This window comes from Eretmochelys imbricata, chromosome 6 (assembly GCF_965152235.1).
Source record: "Eretmochelys imbricata isolate rEreImb1 chromosome 6, rEreImb1.hap1, whole genome shotgun sequence".
In the NCBI taxonomy this organism is placed as follows: Eukaryota; Metazoa; Chordata; order Testudines; family Cheloniidae; genus Eretmochelys; species Eretmochelys imbricata.
In genome coordinates, this window is record NC_135577.1 from 5,335,014 (window position 1) to 5,342,471 (window position 7,458).

The 7,458-nt window shown below is 43.6% G+C and overlaps 1 pseudogene; it reads left to right on the forward strand.

The window, feature by feature from the left end:
• The first annotated feature begins 5,279 nt into the window (after window positions 1-5,279).
• LOC144265983 (olfactory receptor 5W2-like) lies at window positions 5,280-6,218 on the forward strand (annotated as a pseudogene).
• The last annotated feature ends 1,240 nt before the right edge of the window (window positions 6,219-7,458 follow it).

Here is a 7,458-nt window from a genome sequence, read left to right on the forward strand (position 1 = left end):
ATTACTGGCTGTTGGTTATTTCCACTTGCCTTTAGGGAAGCAGGACTTTGTGTCCATTCTTTGAAACCACTCCCCCACGGATTATACCAAAGAATATAGCTGACTTGGGTCATCAATTTTTCCTCCTAATACAATCAACCCTACAATGCCTCACAGGTTGGCACCACCTAGGAGAAGGGGGAACCAACATTCCCTGGAGCACTGATAATAGCAGCCAAGCCTGCACACCCGTGGGGGATAACATCTGCTATCGTAATGAAGAAGAGAAGAGTCATCACTGGATCAGTGCAAGGGCCCATCCCTGTGGGAACCTCACACTTTCATGTCAATCGAACACTACTGTCAGTCAGCCCCACACCTGTGGTGTTACTGGGATATTTTCTACGTAGGTGGCTTTGAGATACCAGGGTCCAACCCAGAGTAATCAGCAGCTGTGTCACACCTGCCTGCAACCTTGCAATGCCTTCCTGAAGTGGCTTCCACCTGGGCCACTCACAAACAACTGTCATGCATGCAAATCACACCCTGAACATGTGTATGTAACTGCAGACTGGCCAGGAATAATTGGGTGACACTCAGGCTCTCACCACCATTGGTTGTACTGCAGGGGGACCCCAAAATGCTCCCCAGTCTTCGGTTTCCCTCCGGAAATGTATGTCCTGTACTGCCCAGTCCTCTCCTGGTCAATACAAGTTACTTTGCCCATTGTTTATTTATTAGCATTCACATGCCTGCAATTTAGCTTCGCAGACACTTCTATTGAAATTCACTGGATTAGATAAAACAAAAAAAGAAAGTTTATTGACTGCAAAGATAGATTTTCAGTGAGTACAAATTAGGAGTCATAGAAGTCAGACATGGTTACAAGAAAAATAAAACTAGATTGCAACTTGTGCCTAAGTTAACAAATGATGGGAAATTCAAAGGAAAAGTTTCCTCACCACATGATTTCAGTAGTCTTACTGACCAAACTTCTTAGGTCAGGACCCATCCCCCAGTCCAATGGCTTCTTCCTTTATCCCTTCAGATGCAGTGAATCAATGAGAGAGAGAGAGAGAGAGAGCATGCCATGGCTTGGGTTGTCTCCCCTACTTTTTATAGTCCTATCCTCACTTTGAGAAATATTTCTGCCTGGTTACCGGAAAACAAAATGTCTATGTAGAAGGATGTTCCATGGTGCTTTGTCCTCACCTTTTTGGGTTTCCTTTGTTTCCCTTCCTTCTTGATGACTCTGGTTACTGTTTAGATACAAAAATATGCAGAGCACACATTTCTTTAAGACAGACCAGTTTGCCAACCTCCATTTGGAACATGTATTAATAACATGATACAGTGTAATCTTATAACTTTGCATACATTATAAAAAAAATTAATATTTGTGATGAGAGCATGACTATTCCTAGTTGACTCATAGATTTATTTAGCATCTTAAAGCTGAGCTCTGTGTGCAGATAATATGCATACAAGAGGGATAGTTTTGTGAACTGCAGAAGTCCGTAGCATGCTGTTGTCTCCTCCTGAGCTCCTCTGGTCATCATGTGGTCTCCATCAAGCAAAATGAGTGAACCTATCTTTCCTACCTTTGGGAGTAACCTAGCAAGGGAAGGACATAGGATATCATTGTGTCATGGAGTTCCCGGGCAATGCTCTGGAACTGCTCCCTAGGGAAGCCAGTCGGGACTCTTTGGAAGTGTCCTCTCTGTGAGCAGACTGTCTTCAGGGTGGGAAGCTCACACGGCTTCGACCTTCCTGAGTCTGACCTTGGAGCATTCAGCATCCTCTGCCCCTCCGTGCGTTTCCCACAGCAAGTCTGCCCAGGCGGGGTCCTGGGGAAGCCAGAGGGTCCTGTACCCCAACTTCACAGTCAGACGTGACTCTCAGCCAGCCAGTAAAACAGAGGTTTATTTGATGAAAGGAACATGGTCAAAAACAGAGCTTGTAGGTAGAGAGAACAGGACCCCTCAGCCTGTTCCATTTTGGGGGGCAGTGAGCCAGACAACCGCATCTGCACCTCACTCCACGTCCCCAGCCAGCCCCAAAGTGACTCACACTCCAGCCCCTCATCCTCTGGGATTTGCCCCTTTCCTGGATCAGGAGGTCACCGGATTCCTTTGTTCTCCAGCCCTTTAGCTATCACCTTACAGGGGGAAGGGCCCAGGCCATCAGTTGCCAGGAGACAGAGTGTTGGCCATTTATGTACACTGGTGCTTTGCTCTGCAACAATTACACTCCCTTATCCCACCACCTAGAGACTTAAGAAATGCTTAGGGGAAACTGAGGCACCCCTTCAGTATTCAGAGGAAACATTAAGAACAGTCTCAGTTCATCACACACGGTGATTTTCATGCTATAAATAGCTAGATAATCTGGAGTACTCTTACATCTCTTACAGGTTTTACATTCCACCTATTGGGGCCAGGAGAATGAGGTGATCCTGAAACCATGAATGACTGAGAAGATATCAGCTGCAGCTACAAAAAATAAGTACGTTTCACCTGTATCTAACTTTCTGTTCCTTTGATTCCAAATTTGTTGCTGAGGCTGGTTGAAAATTTTTCTTCACAAGTGTTTTTGATGGGAAATTGGATTTTCCATTCAACTCTTTTTTCCATGAAATTATCTTTTCCCTGGAAATTATAAGCTTTCCATCAAAATATGTCAAGGTTCCTTCCCCACTCTCAACTCTAGGGTACAGATGCGGGGACCTGCATGAAAAAAACCCTAAGCTTATTTTTACCAGCTTAGGTTAAAACTTCCCCAAGGTACAAACTATTTTACCTTTTGCCCTTGGAATTTCCACTGCCACCACCAAACTTTAACTGGGTTTACTGAGAAACGTAGTTTGGACACGTCTTTCCCCAAAAAATCCTCCCAACCTTTGCACCCCACTTCCTGGGGAAGGTTTGGTAAAAATCCTCACCAATTTGCATAGGTGACCACAGACCCAAACCCTTGGATCTTAGAACAATGAAAAAAGCATTCAGTTTTCTTACAAGACGACTTTTAATAGAAGTAAAGGAATCACCTCTGTAAAATCAGGATGGTAGATACCTTACAGGGTAATTAGATTCAAAACATAGAGAATCCCTCTAAGCAAAACCTTAAGTTACAAAAAAGGCACACAGACAGGAGTAGTCATTCTCTTCGGCACAGTTCTTTTCTCAGCCATTTAAAGAAATCATAATCTAACACATACCTAGCTAGATTACTTACTAAAAGTTCTAAGACTCCATTCCTGTTCTGTCTCCGGCAAAAGCAGCATACAGACAGCCACAGGCCCTTTGTTTTTTCCCCCTCCTCCCAGCTTTTGAAAGTATCTTGTCTCCTCCTTGGCCATTTTGGTCAGGTGCCAGTGAGGTTACCTTTAGCTTCTTAATCCTTTACAGGTGAGAGGATTTTTCCTCTGGCCAGGAGGGATTTTAAAGGGGTTTACCCTTCCCTTTATATTTATGACAGCTTGATAAAAATCCTCACCAATTTGCATAGGTGAACACAGACCCAAACCCTTGGATCTTAAGAACAAGGAAAAAGCAATCAGGTTCTTACAAGAAGAATTTTAATTGAAGAAAAAGTAAAAGAATCACCTCTGTGAAATCAGGACGGTAAATACCTTACAGAGTAGTCAGATTCAAAAACATAGAGAATCCCTCGAGGCAAAACCTTAAGTTACAAAAAGACACAAAAACAGGAATATACATTCCATTCAGCACAACTTATTTTATCAGCCATTTAAACAAAACAGAATCTAACGCATATCTAACCAGATTGCTTATTAACCCTTTACAGGAGTTCTGACCTGCATTCCTGCTCTGGTCCCGGCAAAGGCAACACACAGACAGAGAGAGCCCTTTGTTTCCCCCCCCCCACACACACACACTCCAGATTTGAAAGTATCTTGTCTCCTCATTGGTCATTTTGGTCACGTGTCAGCGAGGTTACCTTTTTTATTCTTAACTCTGTACAGGTGGAAGGGTTTTTCCTCTGCCCAGGAGGGATTTAAAGGTGGTTAGCCTTCCCTTTATATTTATGACAATACCAAACTCCCCTCCTCCCTAAACCGTAGCTCTGGTATTGTTCCAGGGATGTCCAGGAGGAGTAGAGACCATCATCCATCATGGGGAATGTAATCCAGCCTGGGAACCTGGCCCATGGAAGAGATTGGTGGTGTGCAGTATCTGAGGAACCCCCATGGTATTTCCGAGCCGAAATATTATGTTTTTTGCAAAAAAAATTTGGTCTCCACAAAAAACAACAACAACCCTTTGTGGATCAGCTCTATGCAGTACCCAGCTTGCACTGAAAACATCAGGATGAAATATACCCCTAACTTCATACTCTGTAACTCTGGTAGAAATTGCATCATTTAATAACACAGGAGGAAAGAGTGGGACAAATTAATCCGCAGGGTATGAATTACACCAAGGGTGGCTTTGGTTCACTGAATGCATTAATTAGATTTTATAGCTATTTGAGCTCAGTTATTCCCAGTTGCTTCAGGAATCATGTCCCATAGATCACAAATCTCACTATAAAACTTCCCTAGTGCTACAAATGTGCAGTTTCTGTTAATGGGGAAAAAGCACCACATCTCTCTCTCTCTTCTCAGCAGGTACGTGCTATTATCCTGTATTACATGCACACACCATGGTGGTCGGCAAGTATTAAAGTCCAGACCTCCAGCACTAAAAGCCTTAGTCCCAACTCCGACCCCTTCAGCTAAAGAATTGACCTCTTTGGTTGGAAAAAAATAGGCAATTACATAGTCACTGAAACCAGGGTTTCCCTTTATGTGGCTGGGTTTTCCTACAGGCTAAAGTAAATGCCAAAAAGCTTAATTAGTACGGTAAGCAACTTTACCCCAAACCGACATGCCAAGCAACAGAGCTCCCCTTGCCCAGAGAGGGTGGAAAGATTGACACTCCTTTACTCTCACCCCTTCTTTAGCTAAGGAATAATCCCTTCAGACTGATTCTCTCACAGCAGAGTCACAAGTCATTGTTTTTTTATTGGGATTATTGAACAGGAGTGTTTATGTGGGGGGCATGATTAAGCTGGGTGTGGTTGTATTTGCACAGTGTCTGCATTTTATCGAAAACCTGGAATGACCAGCTGTCAACATCTGGCTCTATAAACTAAGCCCTTCCCTGAGCAGCTACTGATGTCCATTGAGAAATTGATCTGCATTTATCTTCACTTACTTCATTACAGAAAAGGGACAGGTTTTCCTCACCATCCACCTGCCCACATCTCTGTAGCTGCCTGATCTCTGTTTGGAGGAGATGGAGGAGGGAAATCATTCAGAGGTGACTGAGTTCATTCTCTCAGGACGGACAGATCGTCCGGAGCTGTAGGTCCCCCTGTTTGGGGTGTTCCTACTGATTTGTGGTATTACCCTGGTGAGGAATGGGGGGATGATCTTGTTAATTACAATTGATCCCCGACTCCACACCCCCATGTACTTTTTCCTCAGGAAATTGTCTTTCTGTGACCTTTGCGTTTCTTTGATAATTTCCCCAAAGATGCTGCTGAATTTCTTTGCCGAGAGGAAAAGCATTTCTTACACTGCCTGCGCTGTGCAAATGTATCTCTCTATCGTTTTTGCAGATGTTGAGTGCCTCTTGCTAGCTGTGATTGCGTTTGACTGTTATGTGGCCATCTGTAACCCGCGGCTCTATATGATCACCATATCCAGGCAGCTTTGTAAACAGCTGGTGGCTGGAGCGTACACTGTGGGGTTGGTGGATTCAATAATATACACATGTTTTACATTTTGGCTGTCATTCTGCAGCTCCAACATCATCAATCATTTCTTCTGTGACATCCTCCCACTGTTTGCGCTCTCCTTTTCTGACACCCACATCAATGAGATTGTGATGTTTGCTTTGATGAGCTGCATTACAGGGAGCAACTTTGTGACTGTCCTCCTCTCCTATGTCTATATCATCTCCACCATCCTGCAGATCCGCTCTGCCGAGGGACGACAAAAAGCTTTCTCCACCTGCTCTTTCCTCTTGACCTCTGTGGTCTTGTTTTTTGGTACCCTCTTCTTCATGTATTTACCTCCCACCTCCAGCTATTCCATGGACAGAGACAAAGTGACCTCAGTGTTTTACACACTGGTGATCCCTATGTTGAACCCCCTCATCTACAGCCTGATGAACACGGAGGTGAAGGACGCCCTGAGGAAAGCAATGAATAAACTCATAACCAATTCTTGAATCTGTTTAACTCTGTATTGGTTGAGTTGTGGAGAGTGGAAATTCAATTCCCATCCCATTACAAAGTAATTTTGCAGAGCCCGTGGGAGTATTGTTCTTTATTATATTGTTATTATTATTCATTTGTTTTTATTCCAACAAGGTCTCCAGGCCCCAACTGAGATCAGTGGACAAAATATGGGAAGCATCAGAGGGCCAGAGACAGAGAATGATTCTATTAGCTGATGGCTAAGGGGACCACTTAGTGGGTGAGATTCTCAACTTCACGTCTCTCTTCCAATGGTTATTTAATTAGTTATCTACAGTAGAACAAATTTGAAAGGAGAGATTGAGAGCAACCCAGACTGGAACAGCTCATTGCTCAAGGGCTGTGATGTTTTTTGGAAAAAGCAGGAAACCCAAGTGCATAGTATGCTGGGTTCAGTCACCGAGACCCTCATTGGGACTGTCACCTGACGTGCTGAAATATCCTCTGAGCCCATTTTCCCTGTCAGCCTGGGCCTCCAGAACCCTGCCTTCTTGAGCCAGACACACTAGCCTGCTGCAACACAGACCCAGGGTCTCGGTCACAACCCCAAAACTGCAGATCTAGACTGAAACCAGCTCCCAATGGAATCTAAACCCCAAATAAATCCATTTTACTCTGTCCAAAGCTTAAACAGGGTAAAAAGACAAATATTCACCCACAGAGTGATATGCACAGCTGTTTCCCTCCAGCGAACAATTACTTACACTGAGTTTAGAAATAATCAAAAGTGATTTTATTAAGTATAAAAAGTAGGATTTAAGTGGTTTTAAGCGGTAACAGACAGAACAATGTAAATCACAAAACAAAATAATAAAAAACAAAAACAAAAAACAAACCACACAAGGCTAAACTTAATTCACTCAGAAATCAGTTACAAATGTTAACTTCTCACCCCAGTTGTTACTTCAGATAAAATCCTTCTCATGTCAGATGCCTTTTCTGATCTGGGTCCAGACTGGCCTCACCCACCACTGTGGTTACAGTCCTTTTGTTTCCAGGTGCCTGCAGGTATCTCTGTGGGGTGGGGAGGCCATCTTTTAAGCCAGATGAAGACACTCATTGTTTGATTCCCCACTTTATATAGAACATCCCTAAGGTGGATAACCTTTGTTTGGAATTACACCCCCCTCAGGAAAAGTACCAGCTTCAAGATGGATTTCGGTATCAGGTGACATGGTCACATGTCACTCTAAGACACCAGTATCCATTCTT